The sequence below is a fragment of the Triticum aestivum genome, chromosome 6B (genome assembly GCF_018294505.1).
Source record: "Triticum aestivum cultivar Chinese Spring chromosome 6B, IWGSC CS RefSeq v2.1, whole genome shotgun sequence".
Taxonomy (NCBI): domain Eukaryota; kingdom Viridiplantae; phylum Streptophyta; class Magnoliopsida; order Poales; family Poaceae; genus Triticum; species Triticum aestivum.
In genome coordinates, this window is record NC_057810.1 from 344,170 (window position 1) to 354,136 (window position 9,967).

Consider the following 9,967-nt stretch of genomic DNA (forward strand, 5'->3'; position numbering starts at 1 on the left):
GTTCCTGCAAGTTGCTCAATAATTTTAGCTACATGCAGTGGTCCTATAGTTAGTAATTTATAATTCATGTACTTTTTCCCTAAACATCCAATGTTCACATGCACAAGGAAAAATTGTCCACACAAATTTTATCCACATGATCCTGATGTTTTCTTGGGAAGATATATCATGCTGGTGGGAGTCGCTCAACCGCACCTTGGTTTGCTGCTTCATCAAGCCAAGTGGTACCTCGACCGACGAGTGGCATGCATCTTCTTTCAACTGGTTGATGCAAGCGGACACCACTTGGTCCTTTAGTTGTTTATTTGGACGTCACAAAATCATAGGCATTAAGGATGAACGGTACAAATGCTAAGAAGTCACAAACTTCTTATTTATGTACCTCTCATTTTAATTTATTTCGATCTGGAAATTTACACACAAGTACATTATGTGTCTAGGTATATGTGCATTTTTTCTAAACTTTTTTGAACTTAATTTTTTTCAAATTTTTTTTAATGTTATGGCCTCCATGGACCAAAAATGCCAAATGGACGCCAAGCTCCATGGTGGCCTTAAATTTACAACCAAGTTCGCAACCTGCAGCTTTGGATGTAATTTTTATTATTTCTAGTGTTCGTTGTACTGCCGTGATGAAAGATGAATAGCTTGAAAGTTTTCTCGCAAAAAAAGAAGAGATGGAGGACTTGGTAAATGTACAGTCTATGTACACCCACCACTATATATATTGGCATTTGATTATGAGACGACGAAGACGGCAAGTAAAAAACACGTCAAGGGTCGCCAACTGTGTGCAAGTTGGCTAATAATTCTAGCTACAATTCCGTGGTCCTACAATTATTTAATTAATAATGGGTGTACTATTTCTAAGCATCCAATGTTCTGGATGAAGGAAAAATTGTCCTCACAAATTTTATCCACATGATGCTGGTAGAAGCCGCCCAATAATTATGAAACGACCAAGACGGCAAATAGAAACATATCAAGAGTCTCCAACCGCGTGCGAGTTGCACAATAATTTTAGCCAGATGCAATGCTCCTACAATTAGTGCAGGTACTATATATATATATATATATATATGCAGTGTTTCTCATTGGAAAGAGAACAAAAATCTGCCCACACAAATTTCGTCCACATGATGCTGATATTTCTTCTTGGAAGATAAGTGATGCCCAAGTGCACCTTCTCGGAAGCTACTGCCCAAGTGGTACCTGAGGTGAGTGGTGTAGCACCGCGCGCGTCACATGGCATGCTCACAGCTTGGCTGAAGGTTGAGGACAAGAGTTACTAACCACTTGCCTCCCTTGGCCTTGACTATTCAATGATGTCTTACATATACTCGCCCCAAGGCAGGTGGTACTTCGTCTACCTCCCGCGAGAACTCAGCACAAGCCACCCTTACACTGGATTAAGGTTAGCTCTTCCATTCCCACGGCATTTAAAGGTTCTATGTTTTCTTTCTTTTGGTATATATCTCTGGCTAGGCATCGACCGCACGAGTGTTGTGAATTTTCTTTCCAGCATCACCAAAGTCTTATCCACGTTATTCTTTTGGTGACAGAACATATAGAGCGTGTGCATATATATAGTCTAGTCGGGAAATAAGTGGCGTATAAAGCTTGAAAAGTGAGGGAACTGTCCGCATATGAGATAGGAAAATGATGCGGCGCCGGGTGCTACCAACGGTGGCATCGTAGGGACGCAAAGCCATGTGATCGTTGGGGCAGATGAGGTTGGAAGGTAGGCATGCGCGAGGGTGCTACTGTGACCTAACAGGACTGTGCTTGAGTATCGTTCTCTTCCTGAAGGCGTAGCTGTTGGAGATGAAGGCGTAGCTATTGGAGAATTTTTTTTGATGAACTAGCGATGTCAAGAGGATGGTTTGGCAAATACGGTTGCTATTGTAGATTGTTGATTATTGTATCCATCCCTTCAGAGTTATTTTTAACTCCAACAATGCATATTTTTCGTCTTATTAGACTTTGCTAGTTACCGGAGTTAATTTTTGTATGTGTGCGTTGGCGTTGTTTGTGTACACTCTATCTATGCACAGGCCGGGTGTGTGCTCACAACATTTGTATCCACATGATACTTTATTTTGAACTAATAAAATCCAGCTTTTGTCAACAAAATCCGGGGTTTATATAGTCTCCTAGTAACGCCCAGTTTTGTTTGTTTGCATAGTCTCCGGTGCTTAAAAAATATAGATATGTCTAGGACGTATTATCATCCAAAAGAATAATTCATGCTAGTCTGCCAGCATGTAGCACTGTAATGCAAATAAATAATTTGTGAAGTTGTAACGCAATCCTAACATAGGGAATGATCATTAAGTATGATTATCCTGTATCATTCTAAAACAATGGATAAAGGATACAAGCCAATTATCTATAGTTAACAATTCTTAGCTATCTCAAACTACATAGACAATTTTTTGCAGGGGCAATTATCTATAGTTAAACATTATTGGATATCTCTGAAGGCACATAGAGAAAACTCCCATCACCCGTCAATAATCAATGTGTCACATTAAAATTTCCAATTTTTCGGAAATGGAGGCGTACCCCCGGCCTCTGGATCATAATGATGCATGCATCCATCTTACTAAAAGATCCACGAAGTTGCACAAAGTCATAAAATTATTACAGCTCGCAAGTGGAGCGAGAAAAGAAGAAAAAAACATGTTGGAAAACACAACCTTTACGGCAATATGAACGATAAGCTCCCTAGACTCCTATCATGTTATGCGACCGCCATCCAAACCGGTTGAATATAGCCCGTGCTACCATCTCCCACTGGTTGCACCCAGTAACCAAAGGCTCCCTGGAATCCATAGGAGTGAGGAAGGAACACATACGGATCCATGCGGTAGCTCTGAAGATGACCTGCAAGAAAGTTAAAGTGTATTGTCTGTTAAACATCAAATCATTCCTACAGTTCCATATAGCCCACAAAAGAGCACATATTCCAATCCGAATACAAGCCGCAATAGTATTCTCAACCCCAGCTAACCACGTTCCAAACAACGACTCAATGTGAACTGGAGGATTAATGTTGAAGGCTATATGAATCGTTCTCGAAAGCAATTTGACGAGTGGGCATTCAAGGAATAAATGTTGTATCGTTTCACCTTGATCACAGAAATAAACAATGTGAACTACCTACCCATCGCCTCTTAATTAAGTTGTCCTTGGTGAGTATTACTTGCTTGTGGACGAACCACATAAAATTTTTAATACGCAAGGGCACCTTAACCCTCCAAATATGCAATGATCTTAAGATTGGGCCAGATTTAATTAAATACAAATAGAAGGATTTCACCATAAAACCCTATTTTTAGTTAATTTCCATTCCGTCGAATCCGGCTGGTCGGAGAGTTGAACATTTATAACTCTCCGAACCAAGTGTATCCAGGCAGTCCATCGCTCACCAACTAACGCGCGTCTGAACTGAATGTTCAAGGGGATCGTTTGGAACACTGTGCCAACGTAATCCTCTTTACCTTGCACAATGTTATAAAGGATGGGATATTGTATGGCATGGGATGTCTCTCCTAACCAGATATCCTCCCAAAATCAAGTTGACATCCCATTGCCAACCAAGAATTTGACCCTACGAAAGAACAAGTCCTTCATTCTCATAAGCCCCTTCCAGAATGGCGAGTCAATTGGTCTTATGGTAACCTGGGCGATTCATTTGGCATTGGAATTTTACTGTCCAAAATGCTCGCCCAGGTTGTGAGCCACCCAAAAAATTTAGCATCAAGAGTTGCCCACTATGTGAGAGGTACCGTAGAATTGCATGTACTTTTACCGAGCATCAAGTTCACAACTTCACATATATAAGAAAAAAAGAATAAAATGTCCACATATTTATATCACATATAATGTTGATATAGTTTTGGATGATATATGATCCTGATAGGAGCCACCCAACTGCACTTGCGGTGCTATTTCCTCAAGATATGGGATGTCACTTTGGGCTTCAGTTTCTATTGGCATGTCATTCTATTTGAATGTGCTCTCCATTGGCCCTAATTATTGAACAAATGTCAACTTGTCTATGTGAGCAATGAACCGTGTATATGATGATGGGGATAGGATCAGCACCATAGAGGGGCAATTGACTATTCCATTCGAACTATCCCCATGTTAGTGATACATTTTTATAGAGAAAAGTCATTAGTACCTGACATTATAAATAAAACCAACGTGGCAGAGTACCACCATACATTGGGGAGAACATCCGGGAAGTCTTAGGCTCACAATGATACACCAATATCACGAGACAATGCATAAGTAGAAAAGAGAATGGAAATTGTTTCATGTAGAAAATACACCAATAATTACTGAAGTTCAATGGTAAACTTGTTTCATGTAGTCCTCAAAGTTCGAAAAGGCAAAAAAAATACATGGGGGGGGGGGGTGAGGGAGAGAGAAATAGTGACCAAAATTGATTTCAAATATAAAAAATGGTCCATGGATGAAGTTATTAAGGTCCCAAGCGATGTTCAGCCACAAGTGGACACAACTCCAAACGAATTTGGTAACAACATGGCTAAATTGCATGTGCTCCGAGTCCTCCATATCTCCTCAAAGATAACATGTTTAGTTGTAGTACCATTGCATGTAAGGATTCAATCACTTGACCGGAAACACCATCTGATGGCTTGCCAAAGGAAAACAATAATTTAAGGAGGATGCCAGCCCTCCACACCCACTAAAAAGTTATGTGTGTGATATCCCTGAATAGTTGTACTATTAAGGATGTGTTATCCTCGTTAGAGATGCGCTGCTCCGCCCCCCAAGCAGTAGTAAGACCGAATTAGTTAATGCGAACATAATTCATAAATATGGGACATGATGGCGTTGGGATCACTGAAACTTACTTGCCATTAGGGAGTCCAATAATAGTGTAGAAAAGAGCATGGAAATAACAACTCTGATCGGTATCGTCTTTAAGAACCAAATTAGGATGGCCATGCTGCCACAAGTATAATTCCTCATGCTTGTGCACATACACAAGTTCCATCTCAAGATTGTATCAGTAGTGGAATCAAGAGATCTCACATGGTCAGTGAGTGTGCCTTCCAATTTAATAGAGTCAACCTCAGTGTTATCCCCTAGCTTTTAGGAAGTTTCCTAAGGAGTCAGGAGTAGTGATGATAATCATCAAGAAGGCCAAGTAGAGATAACCATTTGCAAGAAACAATCTAAACAAACCCATAATTCAAACCCATTTATGATCACCAAGCATAATTATCCTGTGATCAATCTAAACTAACACAAAGGATAACAGGAAATTACCTATAATTAACGAGTATTATCTATCTCAAAGCACATAGATAGATTTTACCGGGCAATATTTATCTATAGTTAGCCACTATAGACATCACAAAGCACGTAGGCAAATGTTTAGAAAGAAGGTCAACATTATGTTGGCAAGAAAGGAACGATTTTCATGGCAACATGAAGTTACACAATAGCCAGCACTTCAAAACACCGACCTACTCATACACCGCCAGCAAGACACAAATTGTTGTCGCCCCCGTCGGTGAAAAGAGGGGACCCACGCTACCCATTGGTAGTAGAGCACACCGCCACTGTGGCATAGGCCAACAACAGTGATGGAAGGAGAATGGACATGGAAGGCTAGCGGCTGTGATAGGGTTGACCCCTAGCTTCATCTTTGGAATGGCACTAGGGTGCCTATTCAACTCCACTAGTTTTATTGACATACTGCAAGTCTACGCTAATGCAAAATATATTTTGCATAGCTGCACGCTAGGCTTTAATTGGTTGAGCGGCTACCAAGATCAGCCAGGTCGCTAGCCTTGGAATCAGCCTCCTACGACCGTTGGATTGTGCGAACACCAGGACCCTGCTTGCCTTGCCATCTCTCATAGCTCCGATATCTCTGGGTGGATAAGGTGGGCAACGTGTGATGCAGGAACAAACGCATGTGGTGAAGAAAGAAGCCATATGTGCTAGAAAACAATGACTGTTCATCTTAGGAAGATCGCGAAATGACTGTTGGTATGATTAAGATCTCATCCATGGTAAAACAACGACTATAAATAAGTAAAAAAAAAAACAAGCCAAGAGTCGTTGACCCTGTGCAAGGTTCCGAGCTACCAAGGAATTTTGCTACTTCTACGATCGCCAGCAAGGGCATTGTTGTTGTTGCAGGCGTGGCGGTCCAGAGTGACTACTCCTTATAAATATATTTGTACTTATGTGATTTTCTTGTCTCTTTTTTTGCCTCAGGAAGAAGATTGAATAGAAAGCTGGTGGAATATATACTCCACGTACACCAACATGGATTTTAGACTCGAGGAGCTTGAAAAAGCTACAGAAAATTTTGCGGAGAAGCAAAGAGTTGGCAGTGGTGGGTATGGAGATGTTTACAAGGTACACACTATTTGGATTAAAGTTGTAAGCTGCCACTTATTAGTCATAGGGCATATAGTACTATATTTGTGGGTTAAACTTGATGAGGTCATATGAACATGTCTACGTTTTTTCTATGAACTTTTTTAGCTTTCTTTTTTAGTTTATTACCTTTTCGTCTAATCCAGATATAGGAGTTCTAGTTTCCAAATGGTACACATGTTGATTAGAAACCATGGGAAACATTAATAAGTGGTCTGAACAGGGAGTGCATAATGGCAAAGAGATTGCAGTGAAGAAGCTTCGTCCCTTGCTAGGACTTGATGATAAGGATTATAAGAACGAATTCCGTAACCTTAGCAAGGTCCATCATGAAAATATAGTACAGTTAATTGGCTACTGCTACCAATCAAGGAATAATTTTATTGAGTACAACGGAGAACTAAACATGGCTACAAATAAAGGAGCGAATTCTCTGCTTTGACTATATGCAGGGTGGAAGCCTTGAAAACCATATTAAAGGTATGGTGAGTAGTGATCTAGGTTATGCTCGGACAAATGATTCAGTAGATTAATATGTTTATGTTTCTCCTTTTGCAGATGACATGTGTGACCTTGAATGGCCCATATGTTACAAAATTATAAATGGGACTTGTCTGGGTTTAAATCACCTTCATAGTGCATATGATAAACCTATTTACCATATGGACTTAAAACCTGCAAACATATTACTAGATGAGAACATGATGGCTAAAATTGCAGATCTTGGTTTATCAAGACTTGTTAATTCAACAAAAACTCACAAAACAATGGTAGCCAGCTTCAGAGGAACATTGTAAGTTAATTGAATGATCATGTTGTAAGAAAATTATTTGTTCTCATGCTTTTACAATACGGTTTCATCTGTGTTTCAGTCACAAAAATCATACCTTTAATGCCTATGTTGCAGTGGGTACATGCCGCCTGAATACATAGATGAATACACTATATCGAAGAAGTTTGATGTATACAGTTTGGGAGCTATCATTATAAGAATAATGGATGGAGAAAATGGACACTCTTCATTTTTCTGACATGGGTGCCGGAAAGTTCATTGAAAATGTAAGAAATAAATACAACATGAACATATGTCATTTTTCCATTTTATGTGCAAAATTTTATCTGAGAGTCCCAATCTTTATTTGCCAATTACATAGGTTATTGGAAACTGGGATAGAAGGCTACTAGGAACTTCGACGTCAAGTTATTGATCCAACAAAGAAGACATCAGGCGAGTGATGAAGTGTGTTGAAATAGCGTTAAGATGTGTAGAAAAAGACAGAAATAGAAGACCCTCTATAAAGGATATTGTGCAGGAACTGGAAGAACTAGAAGCGGATATTAAGAAAATGTCACTACATTCTGAAAATTCAGAAGACCTAATTGGCCAGGTATGATCACTAACATGGAGGTCTTTCTTACTCACCTGTATAACTTTTCTTACTAATTAATAACAATGGGCGTTCAATTGTTTATCTAGGTTAAAGAAATTTGTGGATGTCTTTGGACAACCCTAGGCTTTACACATTTTGTGAAGACGAAAGTTCAGTTTTTGAACTCAATTAATGGACTGTAAATTTGATATTTATACTTTTAATCAAGTTGGTAGGAAAAACAATTGCATTTAGTTGTTGTGGGATTAAATCTACACTATGTTTTTAAAAAAATCTATGTTATGCCAAAAGATGATGGAACGAAAGTACAATTTTCATCTATATAACGTAAACTTAATGAAATCCAAGTAACATCGTACATACCATATTCATTGAAGGCATGTCCGAGGATAATCAGAATTAAGTAAAACTTTGGAGATGGGGAAGGTGTGATTTGGATTCAACTCTTTGGGCCATGTATGAACTTGCATGGCTACGGAAACTTTAAGTTTTATGTTATATAACTGATATTATTTTTTTCTCAACTGGTTTTGCTCATCCGTATTAATTCATCTCATACTCCGTGCAGACAAGCTCTGCTTGCAGTACAATTCTGTCGTTCGATCCATCCCAAGAGTTGCGCTTCCTATTCGAGCCAAGAATGAACGCATCAACCTGCCTGCAGCTAACCAACATGACAGAAGGCTTCATTGCATTTAGTGTAAAGGTCAACAAACGGAAGTATTGTGCACAGCCAAACATCGGAGTTATGCAGCCATGTTCTAAGCGTTATATCTCTGTGACACTTGAAGCACAGGAGGAGGCACCGCCGAATATGCAATGCCATGACATGTTCATTGTTCAGAGTGCTCGTGTCAGTGAGGACCTTACGTCCGGTGAGATCACTAATGACTTGTTGGGAAAAGGAAAGGTGGATATGATGGAACTACCAATTGTTTATGTTGCAAAGGACGAGTTTCCAAGCTTCAATACCTAAGGTAAATTAATCGATGGATTTTGACAACTCGAAATTTCAAACAGCTTGCAAAGGCTAAAAGTTCTCTTCTATTGTCTAATAAAATTCTCTCGGTATAAACATACAGGAGGAACTTGTCTTTCTGTAAAAGGAATATTATATAATATAATGTACACATTGGCTCTGTACTCGATCTACACTTGTCAGTCTGAAGGACTAGGATTAGTTTGAAGGATCCAGTCTACGGATTGGCGACCTATAGGATTATCTTTTCTTTTGTTGATTTATCTTTACATACTTGTGTGTTCCCCGTGTGCATTTTCAAATGTAGAGACGGGGGGTGAACTCTGGCCTATATCGTTTCAGTTTGAAAGTATGCCTTTGTTGGGTATGGTCTTTTTTGTTTTTTCAGCTTGTGTACTCTTTTGTCTGGCGAGGCAAACAAGTTATGTTTTACTAGTATCTTTCTCATTTCTAAGTCATGTATGTGTATTGGTGTCATGATACTTCGAGAGTAAAGACTGAACAGCAAGAAACAGGACCGGGTGCAAGCAAGGGCAGTGACCTACTTGCCGAACGGTATGTGGGCGTTGGTTCCGACAGTGCTGCAGACTCAGTGGCTGCATGGGAGGTATTGGTGCAAGGGAAATATATAGCCAATATTTTAACACTGAGAATTAATAAGATTAAAAGATGATATCAACTTTCTTACATCATTCTCCCTCCGTAAAGAAATACTCTACCTGACAATTTGATAGAACCTAAAAACTCATGGCGGTATACGCATTAGGCAGTACATGAACAAATCTGTCACTTGTTTATTTACAACAAGTTCTCTGTTAGAATAAGTATGTTGATGTAGCCGACCAGCCGCAGCATACCGGGTCAGTGCAGTAGCTCGAGCCGACACAGGTTGATGCAGTGCAGAAGTAGTGATCAGAAGTGGTAACATGGCAAATATACTTACTTGCTCTAGTAGTGCAATGCACATGAGCTGTATCAACAAAATGCCGCGGTAATTTTGTAACAAGCACCAGAATGGTCAAGAATCCATGGAAAAGAAGAGTGAAAAATGCAGGAAAGGTGATTTACCGCTGCCTGGCTGTGATCTGGTGGAGTTTAAAGAGTACACATGACAGTGTACTTGTCGGTTCGGAGGATGCACTCATGGACGCCAGTGGATCTGGTG

The 9,967-nt window shown here is 39.7% G+C and overlaps 1 long non-coding RNA gene across 4 annotated transcripts; it reads left to right on the top strand.

The window, feature by feature from the left end:
* The first annotated feature begins 1,198 nt into the window (after positions 1 to 1,198).
* Positions 1,199 to 9,256, top strand: LOC123133018 (uncharacterized). 4 transcript variants are annotated; one of them, XR_006465139.1, is made up of 8 exons: positions 1,199 to 1,414; positions 6,268 to 6,411; positions 6,656 to 6,912; positions 6,991 to 7,225; positions 7,340 to 7,491; positions 7,587 to 7,820; positions 8,392 to 8,800; positions 8,906 to 9,256. It is a non-coding gene; the product is annotated as an uncharacterized lncRNA (long non-coding RNA). The 4 variants fall into 4 exon arrangements; XR_006465138.1 differs by having other exon boundaries at positions 6,991 to 7,491; XR_006465136.1 differs by lacking the exon at positions 6,991 to 7,225.
* The last annotated feature ends 711 nt before the right edge of the window (positions 9,257 to 9,967 follow it).